Here is a 23,733-nt window from a genome sequence, read left to right as displayed (position 1 = left end):
ACGCAAAAATGAAAGGTATAGATCTGGTAATAAAAAAATAAAAAGCTAAATAAACCGAAACCGAAATAAACAGAGACAAAATAACTGTAAACTGCAAATAAACGCTGTATACCTCCATATCTTAAAAATGACATAGCTAGGGCTACTGGAAACCTTTTTGCATGAAACGAAAGGGGTTCCTCACTGGAACAGATGCTCACAACACAATAGAGTAGTCCTCTCGGCTTGAAAGTAGTCAGAAATAGTAGATCTAGGAAACGACAGTCGGATGCAGTTCTACCGGCTTCAGATTTGGATCACCAACGGATGTGGCCCTCAAAATAGTTCTAATACCATGTAGGAATTTACAGGGTAAGTTCCTCAGACAGAACACCAAAGGACACCACTCACAAACAGATCACAGATCAATACACCAGTACTTTTGACGTGGTTAAAACCCTCAAAGAGGGAAACAGTCCACAGCCTGAGCCAACGCGGCCACTTCAGGCAATTTATTAATAAAAGAATGAAAATTTACATAAGCTTCTCTCATGGACGGTTACCCTACAAATGACCCTCCATGCTCTTTAAATAGAGATCATGGACCAATCGTGTGTTAAGCCACGGATCAAGTGTCGGTAATACCGAGGAGAGAATTAACCGTCGGATTGTAAGTTACAAAATGTACATAGTAAAGAAACACACTTTACCTAACTCTATACTAGACCAAGTTATACTTAACTATTTCCTATGTGTCGGAATATCCTAACACTTGTCACTCAAGGTGAGATGAGCTTCTTGGCAGCAAAGAAACACTCTTTCTAGATTCTTGAGGGCTTCCTAAAATGAATCACCAAACATAGAGAAATCATCCATATAGATTTCTACGCATTCAATGTCAACAAAAATAGCCAAGACCGCCCTTTGAAAGGTAGTTGGGGCATTACATATCCCAAATGGAAGCACTCGGTAAGAAAATGTACCCCGTGGACATGTAAAAGTGGTTTTGTCTTGATCCTCGGGTGCTATCTGTATCTGGTTATATCTGCTAGAGCCATCTAGAATGAAAAGTACTTCTTACCAGCAAGGGTATCGTGTACTTGATCGATGAAAGGAAGGGAGAAGTAATCTTTGAGAGTGACTTTATTTAATTCTCTGTAATCAATGCAAATGTGCCATCTCCCATCTTTCTTCAGGACTAACACTAAAGGAGAGGCCCACTAGCTATCAGAAATGGGATAGATAAAATCAGCATCTAAGAGTTTTTGCAGTTCTTCCTTTACAACATCTCTTAGAGCTGGGTTCATTCACTTTTGGGGATGTCGAACAAGTCGGGCTCCATCCTGAATATAGATATGATGTGTACAAGTTTCAGGAGGGATGCCTTTCATATCTTCATAACCCCATGCAAAGGCATTGAGATGGTTTCGCAACAAATTCACAAGCTACTTTCGTTGAGAAGGGTCCAAGTCTAAACTGATATACAAGGATTTACCTGGACTAATCTCAACAAAAGTAGTGTCAGGCTCAAGAGTACACAAAGGTTTCACTAGAGATGGTGATGATGGAGGTAGAGAGTCATATCCTTCGTGAAAATATAGACTAAAAATCTGACTCAATGACTCAAAATTAGGCATGGTTTCTAGATTGTTTAGTAAGTCTTGAATCTCACCCTCCTGTGAGGACTCAACATTCTGGTGTATCAAGGAAACAGGCTGGGTCTCCTCATCACTATTGTAATCTAACCATAAAGTGTCTCGGAGATCTTGAATAGATCTAGCAGGTGGATATAAGGTGACTCTGTTTCTAGAATCTCCATGGGAAATATACATATCACCAGAATGACATCCAATAAAAGCATCGATTGTAGCAAGCCATGGTCATCCCAAGATCAAGGGATGCCCTCCCACAGGATTCTTTAGCTAAAGCACAATGAAATCTGTGGGATATTCCCAAGAATCCAAGGAAATGACCACATCATCCAATACTCCTTCTGTCTTGATTTTAGATCTAGCTGCTAGTTCAAGCACATTGGGAGTAGGACGAATATGGACCAATCCAAGTTGATCCATGGTTTTCTTGGTCATAACATTAATGGCTGCCCCTAGGTCTATAAGTACATTGGAGACAAGGACATCACCTATCTGAACAAAGAAAACAGGGTTTTTCAGGGTTGGTATATTTTTCCATGTTCATACATCCCGTCATTAACTTTGTTGCTCTACCAACAAATTGAATGGTTTGGGGTTCCAATATTCTCCTTCCTAGCTTCTTGAGGCAGAGTTCCCTAATGATTTTTGTACAAATGGGGATCTCTTTGATATCTTGGAGCAAGGGTACCTTTATCAAAAGGTTCCTAAGCTCAAAATCTAGGCTAGACTCGGGAATGGGGCCTTTCTTCTCCAAAACTAACCTCTCTAGATAGGGAGGTCAGTTGGAGGAATATGACGAGGGCTCATAATGTACAGGGATAGGATGAATGGTGTCATCTTTCCCAGAATGGTCAGTAGTTTCCTCCTCTCTTTTCTCATCGATAATCACCATGGACTGCTTTTGATTTTCTGATGTTACTACTCTCCTTCACATCAATTGAATATCATTGACTCCAACTAGCATGGTCTAAAATCTGGATGAAGAAAGCGGGGTCATAGAATGGATCATTTGTACCGCTTTATTATTGGGGTTGGGTAAAGGTTGAGCAGGCAACTGAGAAGGTCGAAACGGTGGAGGTAAAGGTAATGGTTGCATAGGTTGACTCAGTTGACATAATTATGGTTGAGGCATTTGGTAAGGTGCATTTGTAGGAGGATATGATTGCATCGGTGCATGATAGGAATTATGTTAATGATGTGAATGGTTTGGCCCTCTCCATCCTTGTTGCCAAGATTAGGAGGGTTGTCCATATTGATATTGATTCTCATGTTGCCAATGTTGAGAGTAACCAGTGTTAGGATAGGAATATGAATGTGCATTATAACCAAAAAAATGTGGTGGAGGTTCAAGAACCATACCTGCACTTACCTGAGGCCAATTTCTTCGTGCTCCCATTGCATGCAATGATTCAGCTTCAGGTTGTCCCCCTTCAAATACAACTTTTAGCCCAGGTAGGGAGGGACATTTTTCTGTAGCATGGTTATCTGCACAAATTGCACATTTATTAGTTTCTTTAATATCTAGAGGACATTCTCTTATAGGATTCTTTCTTCTACATCTTGAACAGAAAATAGACAATGTTTCTTGCTCTTCTACAAGTTTTTGCTGAAACTTCAAAGAGTCTATTTGTTTACTAACAGTATTCATTATTTCAATTTTCATATTGTCCATTTTGTTTTATAAACCAATAATCATAGCATCAGTAGATTGGTTTTCCTTTTTTTATTCTAAATTCCTTCATCGGATCTATATTGGTTCCTCAAGAATTTCCTACACAAGTCACAAATCTGATCAAAAGGTTTTTGAGCAATATCCCCTTGTCCTAACAGATTTAGATTATTCCTAGAATCATCAGTAAGCCCACATAAGAACAAGGTTCTAATAGTACTTAGATCAAATTGTGCTTTGACCTTTGGAGGATGTACATGAATCTCTCCAAATAGTCCTCTAGCATTTCATCATCATTTTGTACAATAGTAAAGATTTCATCTTGGATATTTCTAGTTTTACAATATTCCTGATATTTTGATAAAAACACTTTCTTCATTTTCTCCCAAGAATTTATAGTGTTTTCTCCTAGTCCCATGAACCAGCAGAGTGCTGTGTCCTTGAGAGTTGCAGGAAGCAACTTTAACTTATGGGCATCAGATAAGTAATCATAACTTCTACAAAAAATATCAAACTCAAATAAGAAAGAGTCTGGATCCTCATGTACCTTACCACAGAAATGAGGAAGAGATGATAGTGAAAGATTTTTCATTTGTTCTTGTATATTAGGATTCACAATAGGGAATCCGAAAGTAGATTGTTCCTCATTTACCTAATTTTCACCACTTCCTTCTGCATGGTCTTCCATATCTGCCATTTTTGTTCTTCCATGTGAACCACTCTTAACAGGCTGAGAAGGTTGACTATGGATTCCAACAATCCCTTTCTTCCCCTTTATGGGATGTGTCACACCTGAATTACTGCTACCAGAGCCTAGGTGGATTGTTCCTACGTAATGAGTCTGAGTTTGCTTGGACTTTCTGCCTGCAAAAGAAGGCCCAATCTGACTTTTGGTTTCAGATTTTTCAGTGTTTCTTTAGCCCCTAGTGGGCTTCGGACCCCTACCACTTTTAGGCATTCATTTCATAAAAAAATGACAAACAAAATTCAAAATAAAAACTGTAAGTTTTAAAAATAAATTGGCACCTATAAATTCCTTCAAACAATAGAAGCACACTGTAGGAAAAAATAATAGCAGACTTACCCCTATTTCAAAAAAAATGGAAAATTCTTACCAATTCAAATTGCCTCCCCGGCAACGGCGCCAAAATGTTGGGTGCAAGAATTGCACTTGAGCAGACTCCTCAACACTTAATTGTCAACCCGAGGGTTTCATAAACTTAGAGATGAATCACAAGCAATGCCAGAAATGGTATGAACTTTCTTATTTCTAATCCTACTTATTAAATGAGATGCTTTACACGATCAGATAGAAAACAATTGGAAAGGAAATTAACACCAAGGAAACTCTAGTGCTGGAATATAAAAGACAATTTGTAAGTAAATAAAGTAAAGAAATTCCACACAACAAAAACAATCTTAAATGTTGGAATGAAATGCTATGTTCATCTTCATATGGATGGTAAGCAGTCTGACAAGTGGACCCTTGTAGAATTTTTCCTTCCTTCTGATTTTTCTCCCACACAAACATCCTATCCTTGCACGGTTGAAATCTGCTTGCAATAGTGCAGGTACAGTATTTCTGTGTAAGAGTATATTCAATCTTCCTTACTGAAGACTTATGTCTGAGTGAAGGTGCTCTAAGCCTTAGCACTTGGAGCATTCTGATCCTGTGTCAAGAGACTTGCTCTTGCACCGAAGCAGAGTCCCCTTTACTCAGTTTCTGAATTACTTTTGAAAGCTGAAAGATGTGCTGAAAAGGAATTGCAACTGTAAATGAAATTCTGAAGTAAACTAGCTACGCAAAAGAAAATGGTTCAACTCATTAAACTTCGTAAGGGAAATCAACTTCATGAGATAAAAACACTTATAAAAGAATCAATCAATAGCCTAAGTACTTTGCATCTGTCAACCAGTTTTGGTACTTCACCCAGAATAATGACATTCTTTGCAAGTATAATATGGTATTTTAATATAACTACTTCGAGATCTTTTAGAGATGAACTTTTAATACCAAAAATAGTTACTTGATTAATCGATCCATTCACTTGCGAAATAATGGGAAATAAGATGCATGTAAGTGATTCATTATTTGCTGCAACGAATGACTAAGCCAACGTGCAAGAAACAACATGCACTGGTGCAGGAAAGAGTTCCTTGCACGATCCGCTTTGAAAATGAATTAAGACATAAAACAAGAGTAAAGTAAATGCGTGGAAGATATCTTATAAACAAAAGTAAACACAACTACTCTACAAACCACAGATCCGTTCCACACATAGGCTACAGAAGATACTTTAATCCAAAACTTAAAGATTCGTGATTAAACTATTACATCACACAGCCGCAAAGAAATAACCACACTGTCTTTCCAAATAACGAAAGCGAGAGGGGTCAACGAGCTGGGTTGGTCGAGCCCTGGCTAACCAGCTAGTTCCCCTTCTAGGGAACGAAAGCATTCAACACTTCAAATAATACATCAAAGACGAAATTAACCACTGCGTGTGAAAACCATAGCGATTCTCTTGTATTTACTTGATTCGGAAAATTACATTACAAAGCAGTCCAGCCCCAAAGCGAGGCGATAACCAGATTACATAAACCAAAATAATAATCGATGGTTCGCTAGCTTCCTATCTACGATCTACATCATATATATCCTTTGGCTCTAGGCTGTTTACACTAATTATAAAAAATTCTTGTTCAGGCCTCTCAGCCAAACAGAGTTAGAAAACCGAATTACAAACTTGGCCAATGGTTATAACACACACGAGCTTCTCTAGGCCGTAATCTATCTTCGAAGAAAAATTCTTGGGTGCACGCAACTTGCTTCAGTTCATCAGTAGTTAGACTCAGAGTCGAAGATTGAGACCCATCCTCGTGGACGATAGCTCTCGGAAATCTCGGACGGTGGCAGTGCAGGAATCTTCTTGCACTAGTCAACTCATACATTATGAACACTACATTCCATGATTACTTCTAGGAAATCAATATGAGTTGCAGGAAATATGTAAATAACACGAAATCTATATAAAAAGATTAATAAAGTGTTGTAACAAATCTCAATATAAACTATTAGCATGTGCAGGAAAAGGGTAATCATCTTGTACTAGTGCAGGAAAGAAGGGTCTTATATTAAGGTAAAACATATGTTGATATTAATGGAAATGGGGTAAAAAATAGGGAAATTTAGGATACCAACACATATACTATTGGACAAACAAGATAAGTCGTCACAAAGGAAAAATGGAGTATTATGACCAATCTGGAGCTTACCCTTCATGATTACCCCAAACATAATGGACTGTTGTCTTTGAAAAACCCTTTGGTTATCATCTGCATACTCTGTACCGTAGCTCCAGTGCAAGAGACACATTTGTCCAATCCTCCAATCATATCCTTCCCTAAAGTGGTTAGTGATTACTAGTTATGTCATTTGTCCAATCTTCCAATCATATCCTTCCCTAAACTTGTTACTAGTTATGGCTATACACTACTTCTATTTATAATGGATCATAATTGACCATACCTAAATATAATCAACTACTTTTCCTTTTATAATTGTCATAAATACATAATAATAATGATTGTATAAATTAAATTGATTTTTGAGTATGACCACTAATCACTTTACTGATAATTAGCCATAATCTACCAATTCTAATTATATGATAGTTAGTAATACATGTTACTAACATGTTGTTATTCTAATTAGAATATATGTTCATAGTTGTAACATGTTATTCTTTTAATTAGATTATATGTTGCATAGTTTAATTAATAAATAAAATATTTTTTTAACTTTTTTTATTATATCATAAGTTGGTATCGTTTAATTTGTAAAGTTTAGATACATTTAATTTATTTATGCATTAAAAATATAATTTTAATAAAAAAAAATCATAATCTATAAATATGTGATAAATAAAAAATATTTTTTATTTTAATTAATATGTTATTTTATAAAATGATGTTACCTAAAATGAAATAGAACAAAACTTTCCAATAAAACCTAGGACAACATTAATGGAAACATATTTATTTATAAATTTAAATAAATATCTCACTTTATGTATAATTAATAATTGAGCATACCTAAATATAGGTAACCATTTTTCCTTTTATAATTGTTATAAATACATATTAATAACTGATTGCTAAGTATAACTATTAATCACCTTATTTATAATTAACCGTGATCAACAAATTTTAATTATATAATGTTATTATTCTATTTCTAATTACAACATTTGTTGCATAGTATAATTAATTAACAATTTTTTATCAATAATTTTTTGGTTAAAATAGATCAAAGTTTCCAATAAGACATCAATCTGATAAGTGAGAACAATATGAAAGAGACCTCAATGTTATACCACAAGGTTCATAAAAAATAAATGACAACCAATATTATGTTATAATACTTTTGATAATACCAGAAGTTTCATAAAAAATAAATGACAACCAATATTATATTATAATACTTTTGATAATACCACAAGGTTCATAAAAAAATAAATGACAACCAACATTTTTAGAGTTATAATTCTATTAATACACTGACACTATCTATTTGTCAACCCAACAGTGTTGTGAAACCTTACCTAAATCCAAAATTTTTACCCAATACATTAATAAAACTATAACTCTAAAAATATTAATAACCTAGAAAAATAGAGAAGTAGATTACAACCTAGAAAAATAGGGAAGCGGATTACACCACCGAAGCTTCAGACTTGATATGTATTTATTATAGTACTAGTACCATATATACATAATTGTCAACACTATATACATAGTACCAGTGCCAAGAGAACTTAATTGTCGACACTTTTGATAATACCACAAGGTTCATAAAAAAATAAATGACAACCAATATTTTTAGAGTTATAATTCTATTAATACACTGACACTATCTATTTGTCAACCCAACAGCGTTGTGAAACCTTACCTAAATCCAAAATTTTTACCCAATACATTAATAAAACTATAACTCTAAAAATATTAATAACCTAGAAAAATAGAGAAGTAGATTACAACCTAGAAAAATAGGGAAGCGGATTACACCACCGAAGCTTCAGACTTGATATGTATTTATTATAGTACTAGTACCATATATACATAATTGTCAACACTATATACATAGTACCAGTGCCAAGAGAACTTAATTGTCGACACTATATATATATATATATATATATATATATATATATATGTGTGTGTGTGTGTGTGTGTGTGTATATATATATATATGTGTGTGTGTGTGTGTGTGTGTGTGTGTGTGCGTGCGTGTGTGTGTGTGTGTGTGTGTGTGTGTGTTTCAGTATGTTTTGAGTAATTCTTTTGTATGGCTTGCAAGCCCTTTGCGACATCACTGGACTATGTATGTGTTATGATTCTACTCCAATATATACAATGAGTTTCGTTCCCTTCAATTTTTGTTGTTGTTGCAATTCTTAAGTTTCAAACCTAAGACGACTTCTTATGTCATAATATATACGTGTGTGTGTGTGTGTGTGTGTGTGTGTAAACTCTATAATAGGCATTATTCTTTAGTTAGATATTTACTTCTCATCCTCTCCCAAATTATGGAATGCATACCAAAATTAATTTATTTTACTCCATATTATACCACACTCAAGTTATTGTAATAGTTTATACATGCCTTTAGTTAGTCTTGTATTGAGTACAATGCTAGTTCAGGCTTATCATATTTACTCTGATCATACAGAGTGTACATAATCAATGCTAGTAATTGTTAGCTGTTATCATTCAATGATTTTTTTTTCTTTTTCCTGGGATTTCTGGTAGGTTCTAACCTAAGGACCCACCCTATCTTATTCCAGTGTACCTTCTTGAATTCAGGACTACTCTCTTAGGATATTGGTTTCTCAGCTTGGCCTGGGGACTAACCTAGATTCCAAATTTCATAAATCATCCTCAACAGACTTTACAACTTAAAGAGAAAAGTTAAAACAAAAATAATTTTCCTTGAGATAGATTCATTTATAATTAGTAAGTAATACAACTGATACATAACCAAGCAAAAACTTATCTATACTTCAACGATTTGAATAGCCACAAAATCACCTGGAAGAAGAGCGCTCCACGCAACCAATGAGTACAGTATCCTCTACTAGAACTACCCGTGGGCCAGTTTCACTTCCAAAACAGTTTCAGATTAGGAAGCTTCACAGGTTCACACAAGACCATCTAGTCCCAACCAACAACAATTTAGGGCCTTAATTCGGAGCACTTAGGCTTAAAATAGAGTTCCATTGGCCAATCATGTTAAGAACTCTATGTCCTAGCAGTGTCTTGCCTCCCTCAACAACATCATGTTTGAGGGTCGCAAGCTTACAACTTCATTCTCCTCACTTCGACCTCCTCCAACCAAGTACCAAGCCTTCAAGATTGCCTCATATTTTCTTCCCTCTCACCCTCTTCACTCCCTTGTCCCAACTAAGATTATGTATGTCTAGGGAGAAGAATAATTGTCTTCTAACTGTTTGGTAAGTGAAACTATCATTTAACACTCTTTCCCATAGTTAATATTATTTATAAAAGTAAAACAACATTTATCATCCATGCATGAAATTTCACATGGCCCATGGTTTTACCAAATCATTTGCGTAAAACAAAATATTTATAGCTTTTTGCTACAAAAAGCCCCCATTTTAACTCTATTCTTTGTATTCTTTGTTCCAGTGTGTGGACAAAGTCTATACTCGACCAAAAATAGAGGACTTCCCATTTATATGCTTTATACAAATTTGAAAAGGGCCCTGTTCTATCTCCTCCTAAGAAAACTTTAGCTCAAATCCAATAGAATGAATGGGCGCACTTCGGGGAAGAGGTTTTCATATGTGCTTTAAGAAAAGAGTTGTTGTCGAGTCGAGCTCTGCACATATTACAACGGTAACAAAAATAAAATTAAAACAAGGGGGGGAATCTTGAGGAAAGGGATCCCCCATAAAAGAAAGTCGCTTCATGTCCACAAACTTCTGAGCATATACTACTGGAAAACAAGATAAGTCATCACAGAGGAAAAACAGAGTATTATCACCAATCTGGAGCTTACCCTTCATGAGTACCCCAACACATACTGGATCTATGTCTTTGAAAAACCCTTTGATTATTGTCTGCATACTCTGTGTCGTACCTCCAGTGCGAGAGACACATTTGTCCAATCCTCCAATCATATCCTTCCCTAAATTTCTTACTAGTTATGGCTATACGCTACTTCTATTTATGATGGATCATAATTGACCATACCTAAATATTATCAACTACTTTTCCTTTTATAATTGCCATAAATACATAATAATAACGAATGTATAAATTAAATTGATTGCTAAGTATAACCATTAATCACTTTGCTGATAGTTAGCGATAATCAACCACTTCTAATTATATGATAGTTAGTAATACATGTTACTAACATGTTGCTATTCTAATTAGAATATATGTTGCATAATTGTAAAGTGTTATTATTGTAATTAGAATATATGTTACATAATTTAATTAATAAATAAAACATTTTTTTATTATATCATAAATTGATATGGTTTAATTGGTAAAATTTAAATACATTTAATTCATTTATATATTAAAAATATAATTTAATAAAAAAATCATTTTATATTTTAATTAATATCTTATTTTATAAAATGATGTTACCTAAAATGAAATAGGAAAAAAATTTCCAATAAATCGACAACAACATTAATGAAAACATATTTATTTATAAATTTAAATAAACATATCACTTTATGTATAATTAATAATTGAGCATACCTAAGGCAACTGTTTTTTCTTTTATAATTGTTATAAATACATATTAATAATTGATTGCTAAGTATAATTATTAATCACCTTATTTATAATTAATCACAAATTTTAATTATAAAATATTATTATTGTAATTTTAATTAGAACATTCATTGCATAGTGTAATTATTTAACCATTTTTTTTTTCAATATTTTTTTTTGTTAATTTTGTCAAAACGCAATATCATAAGTTTTATAAGTTTTATGAGTTTTATGTTGTTTAATTTGTAAAAAAAATTGTTTATATATTTAAAAAAAAAATCACAATCAGCCAATTTATTATAAAAAATCTCATTTTATATATCAATTAATACTTAATTAATACCTATATTTATGAAATAATGTTACCTAAAATAGATCAAAGTTTCCAGTTAGAACTCAATCTCATAAGTGAGAATAAGATGTAAAAAACCTCAATGTTATGATACTTTTGATAATACCACGTGGAATTATAGTTCTATTAATGCACTGGCAGCGTCTGTCAAAGGCTATCAACCCTTACGTAAATCCAAAAATTTTAACCAATACATTAATAAAACCATAACTCTCAAAATATTAATAACCTAGAAAAATAGGGAAGTAGATTACACCCTAGAAAAAATAGGGAAGCAGATTACAGCAGCGAAGCTTCAGCCTTGATATGTAACTCTCAAAATATTAATAACCTAGAAAAATAGGGAAGTAGATTACACCCTAGAAAAAATAGGGAAGCAGATTACAGCAGCGAAGCTTCAGCCTTGATATGTATTTATTATATATAGTACCAGTACCTATGGAATTTACACACTGCGTACTGTTGGCCCGCCCTTTCAAAATTAACCTTGAAAGTAGGTTTGCTAGGTTGAATTCTTCGGAGTACATATGCCGTGAACAGTTTGACAATTATAAAATAAAAAGTTGCAGTTTTACAGTTCTAAAAAGTTCCACACATATGCCTAACCTGAAAGTTGGATGTAGAAAAGCTTCTCCGACTGCATTGCTTACGGATTTAAATACAACCATGGATCCTCAACCTTGCAAAAGCAGAGAGCGGCACTTGTCTTGGAATTGTGGTTGCACACGCTTCTTTCATATCCATCTGCGATGGATCGCCTTCAACTCTCCACTCAAAAACGTGCACTAGCTGAGCCACTACAAGTTCAACCATCGGAAGAGCCATTGAAGCCCCCGGACATCCTCTCCTACCAGACCCAAATGGCAGAACTCGGGAGTCATATTGACCCGTTAAATCTATGTTTTCGTCCCCCATAAATCTCTCCGGCTTAAATTCCGATGCATCTGCCCCCCACACAGTTGGATCCCTTCGTATTGCCCACAAATTCACAAGTAGCATTGTTTTCTTAGGAAAATAGTATCCCCCTACTGTGACAGCCTCTAGAGATTGATGGGGAATCGCCAGCGGCAACGGTGGGTATAATCGTAGCGTCTCTTTGACCACACAGTGGAGGTATTTCATTGTTGCCAGATCCGATTCCTTTACTTTTCGATGTTCACCAACAACCATTACAATTTCCCTCTGTAATTTCTTCATTGCATCCGGATGTCTCAGCAGCTCACTCATTGCCCATTCTAGTGTAGTCGACGTCGCCTCCATTCCACCAACGAACATCTCCTACACAAATACAAATACAGAGTTAACATACTTTTGTGTGAGTAAATGAATGATAGCTATCAAGACTTCTAAGTACTTCACAGATTTAGGTCACACCAAATTGACAAGCTTGATTGAAACATTCAAGTCTGAAGAATTGGAATAGAGTGCCCACTGCCCTCCAAACATACAAATATAATTGCCTTGATGCTGTCCCGTGTTATTTTGTTTAGATTGGTCTCAGCTATCTCGAAGAGCGTATCAACAAAGTCTTTAGGAGCCTCTGGCTCTGCCTCTTCCTGCCCACCGGAGGTCGCGGCGGCCACGCGATGATGAACATGATCCTCTATTACTTTCTCAGCGAAAGCATCGAATCTTTTATGAGCTTTCTTCAGGCGCCGCCGGATACCTTGCAAATCAAGCCAATCCAAATAAGGGATGAAGTCGCCGATATTAAATTCTCCCACAGCACTTGACACCTGCTGCATCAGATCCTTGAATCCTTTGTCATTGGCACCCAATTCATCGTCAGAAAATTTGTGACTGGCCAGTATTTGCCGGATTATATTGGAGGTGAGGGTAGAGATTGCATCGGTCACATTGAGGGGTATTGTGCCCTTCTCACTCTTTTCCCAGATTGAACGCATCGCGGCAGACACTTCTTCCTCTCGAAGGTTCTTGAAGGACTCTATTCTCTTGGCTGTGAACTGCTCCAACACGCATATTTTTCTCATTTTCCTCCAGTGATCTCCGTAAGGAGACAACGCTATATCTCTGAAATTGTAGAAGAAGTATTTTCCAGCAGCCATTGGAGGTCGGCTAGCAAACATCAAATCATGGGTTTTTAGAAACTGTTTGGCAATCTCGGAGGAGGAAACCACAACGGTAGGGACAGAGCCGAAGCGCATAAACATAATGGAACCCTATTTGTCAGAAAGGTCGTTAAGACAACGGTGGACAGGCAGTCTCAATTGATGGAGATTTCCAATGATGGGCAGTGGATAGGGTCCTGGAGGCAATCTTCTACTCTTTCGCCGTAACATCCACACCAATACGAGTGCCGCGACTAAACCAATCATAGCCGTTGTCGCAGTACCTCCTCTACCACCTATTAACGTTGCAGAGGCGGTCAACCGCTGAAGCAACTTATCGAAACCCATATCGTCGTTTTGCAGTGCACGTTCCATAGAAAGAGCCATACCTTATTTATAAATAAAACCTCCTGAATTTTGGAAGCTCAGTTCCCTCCTATGAATGGAAAATCCATTGACATTGGAATATAGTGAGTAATGCAAAATTCAAAGCCGAAAGCTCGTGCCGGGAATTCAATGGACAAAGCCATAGATGCCTCTAATTTCACAATCACACAAATCAGGATCCATTTTTCTTCTGGCGCTGGTTGAGTGGTCTAATCGTATGGCAATCGCTACCTAAAAGAAGTGGCGGTTGTTGAGTATTCTATTAACTTCCAGATCACACATCGCATAAAACAAAGTATGATATTAACGCACCCATATAAATTAAATATTATATTTCCGCAACCGTATCAATTGGATTTAATTTAATTAATTAATATTTTATTAAAGGTTATGAAATTTTAATAATAATTTAAATTACTAATAAACATTATTATTATTGTTAAATTTAGGAAGGCATAAATTAATATAGTTTGAGTGGGCTTAATGGCTATAAAAGCATGTGTTGATTCGAAAACAGAGGAAATAGAGTATATATGCCTTGATAGATTTTCTTTTGGCTGCCACTATAACACCAAGAGTACATCCAACAACTTGCAAGCAACATATACTAGCTAACGAGGGAGGGATAGCCACACACCAAGGCAGGGCAATATATTCAATGTGATTTGAAACCTGACCTCGTGGGTTTCACTCAATGAACCCAGTCATCTCACCACACATCATTGTATTGCCTTGATAAATTTAACAATCAAATGATGGCCCTGAATTGGGACCTTATCCCATAAACAAAAAATATCACACACCAATTTGATATCTAACTTAACCTTAACTTTAAAATTAGATAATAATTAAATAATATCTATATCATACAAACAAATAAACCCTAGAAAAAAAATCATGGCTACATGGTCCCCACCGACGCGTCAGGCAATTGGACCTTTTCAAAATTCGCGCGGGAATGCAACCCAACAGAGACAATTGAATGAGATGACCTTTTCAAAATTCGCGCGGGAATGCAACCCAACAGAGACAATTGAATGAGATTCCCAGTGTACTTGAATTGGGATTGGATTAGAAACATTTGTGCTCATTACTATGCAAAGTGACGATCAGAGTGAGTTTGTTAATCTCAACGAGCGTGAATTTAAAGCTGAGATATGTTATTCACTTGTAGGTTGAGCTCATATTGTGCAGGAGATTATAATACATCTCCATTCATCAGATTAATGCAAGTAGGCAAAGGGGTTTTTAGCAAACTACTTTCCACTGGAAAAATATTGTCTGCATGTGTGTTATTTCTCATTGCATGCTTGTGATTGATGTTCTAAATTGTGAATTGAATTTTCACAGAGCAATAGAGTAGGATTGTGTCTTGTGATTTAGATTAAAATTTCATGAGTAGTTGCAATTCTACACCATAATTTCTACGTGGTATCAAAGAAGGATTCACATTAGAACATGAATTTTGAAGTTGTTTTTCAGGAGGATCAAATTTATAATTCATTGTAGCAAGATGTCTTCAGAGTTGGGAAGATGACCTTCAACAAGCTGAGATTAGAATATGCCTCGGAAGGTAGCTCAAATTTCATTACATGGAAGGATCGCATGGAGGTGGTGCTGGATGACAATGGATTGCTAGAATATGTCAAGAAAGATATTGCAAAACCATAGGCATATGGTGCACAAAACCTAACCCAATGGAAGAAAGATGTAGCTAAGGCGAGGAGAATAATCTTGGAGGGAGTAACGTGACCATATTGTCTCAAATATCCATGGAAAGAAAATCCTTTGGCAATTTGAAAAACACTGACAAAAATGTTTGAGAATAGCTACAACCACAGGAAACGGGTGCTCAAGGATAATCTTTGAAATATCAAGATACAAAAGAATGATACTATCCCACAGTATTTGAGCAAGTTCACACAAGTTCGTGGTGACCTTAATAGGGTTGGTGTAAATGTTGCATAAGATTACTTGGTAAGCCTAGCTCTTCTAGGCCTTCTCAAAAGCTGGCACAACTACCAAGATTCGGTGAACGAGAGGAAGAAATTACCGAAGTGGGAACACTTATGGTCCGATTTGGTATAAGAGGAGATAAGGAAGAACACTAGAGATGAGACCTCATCTAAGGGTGAGGATGAAGAAAACTTTTCATTGGTTGGAAAAGGAAAGAAGGGAAAATGGAAGAAATCTCAAACCAAACCAGAATCTAGCCAAGGGGGCAAGAATAAATATTTGTCCAAAATTGAATGCTTCAATTGTCATGAATTCAGGAATTATGCCACGAAATGTCCACACAAAACGTTGAGAAAGACTTCCCGAGAAGGAGTAGCATTTGGATTCATAGTTTGAGATTGATTACACCCTTATCACATACATGACCAACATAATGATGGGGAGCATGTGGTACTTGTACTTAGGTTCATCGTTCCACATGATACGGTGTAGAGAGTTTTCAAGTGACCTGGAGGACAAAGATGTCTAGATGCATATTGACTAGGGGGATGACAGAAGGTACATCGCAACCAAGATTAGTAGAATCACCTTTCAAAGGGAGTCGATATCCCCTCTCAGACTCAAGGATGTCATGTTTGTTCCAGACCTAAAGAAAAATATCATCTCTATTGAATTTTTTGAAGTTCATGATTATGATGTGATCTTGAGAAAAGGGAAAGCATTCATGAGACACATAGCCACGAGACAGGTGAAGCAGATCGGGGTTCATGTGAAGAACATGTATAAGCTAGATGTGGAAGATTGTGTTGCAGTGTGCAGTAAGGAAGAGCAAGTGCAAAGCCACGATGTTGGTGAACTTTGGCACATAAGAGTTGGCTATTTGCATCATGGTGCCTTGAAGATTAGGCAACAAATAACCACTATCCTCCCTAAAGGAGCACTTAAGCAACATGATGTGTGCAAAGGTTGTACCTTGGGGAAGTATGCAAATTTCACATTCCATGATCAAGACATCAAATCACATGTAGTCTTGGAAAGGATCCACTTTGATGTTTGTGGAGCTTTTGTAGAAATTATGATGTATATTTACAACTGCTTATGAAGTTTTAATGAAAATCACAAGACACAAACCTACTCTATTGATATGCAGAATTTAATTCACAATTTAGAACATCCATCACAAACATGCAATGAGATATAACACACATGCACACAATATTTTTCCAAGGGAAAGAAATCTGCTAAAAACCTTATTCCATTAATTTGATGAATAAAGATGTATTACAATTTGTTTTCTCAACTGAGCACAACCTGCAAGTGAATGACCTATCTCTCTGCTCACTCAGAAGCTCTGACTGAGACTTAGTCAATTTTTGCCTTTTCTTGAGCTCCTATTTCCTTGCGCTATTCCTTGAGAAATTAGGTCACTATTATTTAGGAATTTCTCCAAATGGAATGTGCAATTCCTTAGGCTAATCATCTAACTATGTGTAGCACCTGTACACAGAAGACTAGTCTATAACTAATGTTACACAACCATGGAATCTGTACCAAGCATAGGGAACTCAAATTCCCTACATGCACTAGCTATTTTGGGCTGATTGATTAGTTAACTAGATGATCACAAAGTTTGACTAAAGTCCCACTACACAACTGACCTTCCACTAGTTCCTCCAAAAGTTAGAATTAGTTTAACTGGAAACAGCCTAAGATAACTGACCTTGACTGCTACAAATTAGCAATCACACATGCTTACCTGAACTCTAACTCCTCCAAATCGAATTTACTGAGTAAACTGGGTGGAAAAATCCATTTCACACAAGTTAACTACATCCAAGTTGTCTACTGATGTGAAAATTCGAATTTAATCAAGGAAAAATCAAATTGAGAATTTCTTGTTGCAATTTTCAACACTCCCTCTCAATGAGAAATGGATTATCAACCACCCCTATCCCACACTTGTGGAACTCGAAATTCCCTCTTGACAAGGCCTTTGTCAAAATATCAACATCTCGTTCCTATGTCGGAATGTATTGAAGCAACATTATCTGCCTCTGCGCACAATCCCCTAAATGGTGATACCGTATATCTATATTCTTGGATTGATCATGAAAAACAGAATTCTCAAAGAGCTTGATGCAACTTTGATTATCATCGTAGATCATTGTTGGATACATAATCTGACCAAACAATCCAACAAGTATCTTTCTCATCCAAATTGCCTCACATGTGGCTTGACTTGCAGCCATGTATTATGCTTCTGGTGAGCTAAGTGTCGCATATCTTTGCTTCTTGATGTACCAAGAAATAATTGCGGACCCAACAATGAAAATTCCACTTGATGTACTCTTTCGGTCTAATGGACTCCCTACCCAGTCTTCATCTGTGAAGCCACACAACTTCACTCCCTTTTTCTGTATGTATGATAGTCCAAACTGGTTAGTGCCTATGAGGTACCATAAAACATGCTTAGCTTCCTTCCAAAATAATTTGGTTGGCCTAACCATAGCTTGGCTCAACGAGTTGGCTGCATAACACATATTTGGTCGTGTACATTAGTGAACTCACTAGCTTCCAATAAATGGTAGCATCCACTTCCTCACTTGAAGTGGCATCCTCCTTCCTCCAGTTGGTTACTAGAGGTTTCTCCATGGGTTTACAATTCTCCATGCCGAATCTCTGCAGTATCTCATTTGCATTCTTTCCTTGAGAGATAAATAGTTCCCCATTGCCTTGCCATACTTCCAACCCAAGGAAGTAGTGCATGAGACCCATGTCCTTCATTTCAAATTCCCTTACAAGGTCCTCCTTGCAATATTTGATCAACTGTTCATCATGAGTTAAAATCAAATCATCAACATATAAGACAATAATGAGAAAATTTCATTCAACCAAGATATGATAGAGGTTTGCATCCACCTCACTCTTAGAAAAGCCCAAACAGGTGAGATATTTATCGATCTTAGTGTACCAAGCACAGGGTGCTTGTTTGAGACCATACAATTCTCTCTTGAGTCTGCACACATGAGACTCTCGATCAAAACTCTCAAAGCCTTTTGGTTTCTCAATGTACACCTCCTCCTCAATAACTCCATTGAGCAATGTTGTTTTTCCATCCATCTGTTGGATCTTCCATCCCATCTGTGTAGCCAAAAAAGGAATTGATCTAATGGATGAGTACCTTGCTATAGGATCTAAGGTCTCCTCAGAGTCAGGTCACTCAACTTGAGAGTACCCCTTCGCCACAAATTTAGCCTTATACTTATCTATGATTCTATATGCTACCTGCTTAACCTTGAAGATCCATTGTGAACCCACAATTGATTGATTTGTTGGTTTTGCTACCACTTCCCAAACACTATTCTTTACAATGAATTTGTATTCCTCCACCATTGCATCAACCCATACAAGTTTATCTATGGCTTCTTCGAAACAAGATGGCTCAATCTCAACAAGCTTAGCCATTAAAGCCATATAGTCAGTGTATCGATCAGGTGACCTCCTTTTCCTGCACAAATTTGAAGGAAATCCCACATTCTCCCTCGCATTATGCACAAGTCTATCAATTTCTCTAGTTCTTTTTCTTCCTTCTCTAGATAGTTCTGCTTGAGTGGATGTCTCCACTCTATACTCCTCAATTTGTGACTTCTCCACAACTTCTTGAGGCTCCTCCTTTGGAGCTAATATCTCCTCTAGTGGGATCTAAATCTCCCTCTAAAGAGAGCAACACATCACTTTCTCCTCATCAAATTTTACATCCTTCCACACACATTAGGGAATTTTGAGGTCTAAAGTGGGCCTCCTAAGAAAAATTTACAACAAAAATAAAAATTTTAAGAACCAATACGATTCAAGATGATGATGTCAACCATGGGGGATGATTCACCATTTTTGGAATAAAAAAGTAAAAAAATAATAAAAGTACTTTTTCAACTCGTATTTTAAACTTATCTCCCTAAGGTTTTACTCAAATTTCCAGTGGCAGTACTCGTTGGATGCCAAATTTAATTCCTCATCCAAGTAGTACCCATGTTTCATATTTTTGATGGACCTGCTACATGAAAAATGTGATTGCAATCACGTTTTTCATGTATTTCTCATTTTTCGTGTAGCAGGGTCCATCGAAAGTATGCAACATGGGTACTCCTTGGATGAGGAATCAAATTCTACATCCAATGAGCGTCACTTGAAATTTGAGTAAACCCATAAGGACATAAGTTGAAAAAATAGTTTTTTATTTTTTTTTCCCTCTAAATTTTGATGATGTAATCTATTCTTATTTTTATTTCCACTGTTATTTTATAATTTCCTTTGGAGGCCCATTTTAGACCTCAAAATTCCCCTAATTATTGTCATTCTAAGGGAAGGAAAATACACACGGTATTTGTGGGGAGTTTCTATGTAACCAAAAAATACCCCCAATTCTGTTGTTGGCTCAAGATTCTTCCTTGATTCTTTGAAGACATGGCAGTAGACAGAGGCTCCAAAAATCCCGAAGTGTGACACATTCGAATTTCTCCCTGATAAATCCTCCTTCGGCGTAATTATGCCCAAAATCTGATGAGGACTCTAGTTCTGCAAATAGAATGTTGTGTTTCATGTTTCAACCCACAAATGTAGAGGTAGGCCTTGGTCATTCAAAATTTCCCTTGTTGCTCCTGTTGTCCTTTGAGATAACTCTAGGTCAATTAGTTATGCCAAAGCATCTATAATGTTTTGTTGTTTTGAATTATTAGATGAACAATGAACAATTTATAAATAGGTTCTTAAAACTCAGATAGATTTCCAAGTAAAATAAAAGGTCGTTCTTTAACTGCGCACAGTTAATTTGATTTTAGTGGGGTGGAAAAGAAGAGCATAAAGAAGTATAATTCATTGAATATTCAAAATGAATACTTGACAAATTATAAGAAGAATTTAAGAAACATTGTTTTCTTAATCAACAAAATATAATTAAAATGTTATAGATATCTGATGTAATTTATAATTAAAGAGGAACTTACAATAACAAACAGTTCTATAAATTATTCTCTTTTTATAAATACAATTTCACAGGGGATTCAAAATAAGATTGAAACTCCATCAAATTTTTGCCTAGATTACTATAAAAATACTTACTATATATGAAGAAAACAAAATGAATGAATAACATGAAATAAAACTCACTGAGAAACAAACCATATGAGATAAATCCAAAATCCTTTATTATTCCAAAAAAATGCTCCAGCGTAGTACAAATCTGCTTGATAGCTTGTTCAAGGGTTCAACCCATAATAACTCAAAGAAGGAGTTATTTGTACAAAAACTTTGAAAAAGATCTAGATCTGTTGGAACAACATACCAAAAAAGGACAAAAGTACAAAAATAGGACAATATTGTAGGAACCGAGAAACTACTGAAGAGATGGCTTTATCTTTTGGGAATCTGTTGATGATCTGGCCTGAAAAAACTGATGAGTTGTCATACTATTAGGATAAAAAATTACTCAATTGTTTCACACAACTGATCCCATATTTCTTCACTTGGTATTTCCACATTCAGCATCTTTCTAAATGTTTCATCCACTTTTGTGTACCTCTCGAAAATTGTCTTGTTAAGGAACAGATGTCTAATGATGAGTTGTCATACTGATGAGTTGTCATACTATTAGGATAAAAAATTACTCAATTGTTTCACACAACTGATCCCATATTTCTTCACTTGGTATTTCCACATTCACCATCTTTCTAAATGTTTCATCCACTTTTGTGTACCTCTCGAAAATTTTCTTGTTAAGGAACAAATGTCTAATTTCGTGCTTGATGGTCAAATCAAACTCCAAGGCTTCAAGAAAGGCCTTCCCTATTATCTATCCTTTGATTTCTGCAAACTTAGCTCTGTCCAATTCAAAAGTATACAAATTCTTGCAATAATCTTCTAATTTGATCAACTTATCATTTAGAGCTACCAATCCTGGTAGTCCTTTCTGATTTAAAATATTAAATTTTGAATGAAACCTTTGGACAACAATATCCAGGGTTTGACATTTTGTTTCTAACTGGTTAATCAAATTCTTCTTTTGTAAGACCTTCTTAATCTCTAAGATGGTAGTTGTTCTGTCAAAAATATTTATTTCTTCCAGTTCTTCTCTGGTTTTTGAATTTAACACCTTTATCATATCTGTGGCTTCTGTTGGCTTGGTCTTCAAAGCTACTTTTTGTTCTTCTATTACTGCTCTGCATCTGGTAATGAGTTCTTTTTGTTCAAAAATTATTTGTATGGATGGCCATACATCTGTCATAGATTGGCTGATGTGTGTCCAAATATATTCCTTGGCTTGGGCCAAAGTATCTACCATTAGGGACTCACTTTCCAAATTCTGGATCTTAAGTTCCAATCTGTGGGACTTCTGCATCTCCTGCACATACAAAGTATCATTCTTTACTTTCTACAATTCTAAACTTTGGAAATTTTGCAGTAACTTCTCATTTTCCTGTTTCTGTATGGCCAATTCTTGAGATAATCTTGTTGGATCTACTGCTGTTGATGTAGACTCAATGGTTGTTGATGATGAACTAGGCTTTGTACCTACAACTATTATTGGGACTGCTGTGACTGGAATCATACCAAGTTGCGTTGCCTCTTTCTCCTTTAGTAACTATTCAATCTGCTCTTCCATTTTCTGTAGCTATATATTGTGCTCAATGATAAGCTTGAGCATGTCCTCCTTTTTCTGCTATGTCCTTTGTTAGAGGATCTTCTGTAGAGGGCAGCTTCAACTGTTTCTTTAATGCAACAATGTCTGCATCTTTCTTTTTGAGGAGTAACTCTGCAGCTTTGACATCTTTAGGATCATATCCTACTTTAATCACTAAGTTCTCCAGTGCCTTTATTCTGTTATCTTTGGCTAATGAAGAAACCTTTTCTATCCTGAGCTGAGTTTGAACATTGGATAGGATAGTCCTATGTTTGGAAAGAGACATAGCTGTAGTTGTCATGGTAGAAAAAAACATCTCACCAGACTATCTGTGCATATCCATCTGGTCAATTGGATGGATTTGATTGACATCAAATGAAAATACAGTATTTTTATAATCTGATGGAGACTTAGGAAATGGGATTTGGGCTTGCAAGAAAGCCATCTACATTCTGCCTTTCTCACTGTCGAAAGCAGAAAGAAGCCTATGCTGGGAAGTTCATGTTTGTTTACAGAATTGGTTGTACACATTAGACATCAAAGTCTCATTCTTCTATTTAATTTCAAGGAACTCTAACAAGATGTTCTGATTATCTGAGGAACTGGTTCCTATGGACTGAATGATCTCTAGAGATTCTCTAGAAGGTGAAGTTGAAGGAAGAGTTCTTGGAACACTAGTCCATGCTGATGTAGAATCTTATGAATCTCTAAGATCAATTATTAGGGGTTGATTTTCTTCTTTTGATGTTTTCAAGCCAACCTTTGTCTTCTTCTATTGTAAAATTAACCCTTTCATAATCTCCTTAGTATATAAAGTATCCTCTCTCACCCTTTTCTATTGCTTTCTTTGAGCAACTGAAGTCTGTTCATTGGGGGTGGATAAAACCTGTTCATCTACCTCTTGAAGTGTCCCATTAGCCCACTGCTCTTGGTTCATGAACTTTTCTATTTCTGGTCTTGGAATATGATTATAGGGATTAATTTTTAATTCAACTCTCAAGGAAGAAATTATACCAAAAGGGTCATAAGACCAGGTAAAGCTAGGTTGGAAATTCATTTTCTTTAACAATGCATCTACCTCAATACCAGCTGATCTGGTGTTGCAAATGAATGATCCAATCTTTGACTTGATTTTAAACTGAGATTTCTTTTTTCCTGACACAAAGTGCAGGTCATCCATG

The 23,733-nt window shown here is 35.9% G+C and overlaps 1 pseudogene; it reads right to left on the bottom strand.

The window, feature by feature from the left end:
• Window positions 1-11,987: 11,987 nt before the first annotated feature.
• On the bottom strand, window positions 11,988-13,998 carry LOC149147637 (cytochrome P450 750A1-like; annotated as a pseudogene).
• Window positions 13,999-23,733: the final 9,735 nt, after the last annotated feature.

Source organism: Pinus tabuliformis, chromosome 9 (genome assembly GCF_031772625.1).
Source record: "Pinus tabuliformis cultivar Carrire ecotype Pingquan chromosome 9, CPIR1, whole genome shotgun sequence".
NCBI classification, from domain to species: domain Eukaryota; kingdom Viridiplantae; phylum Streptophyta; class Pinopsida; order Pinales; family Pinaceae; genus Pinus; species Pinus tabuliformis.
This window is presented reverse-complemented; position numbering and strand designations above follow the sequence as displayed.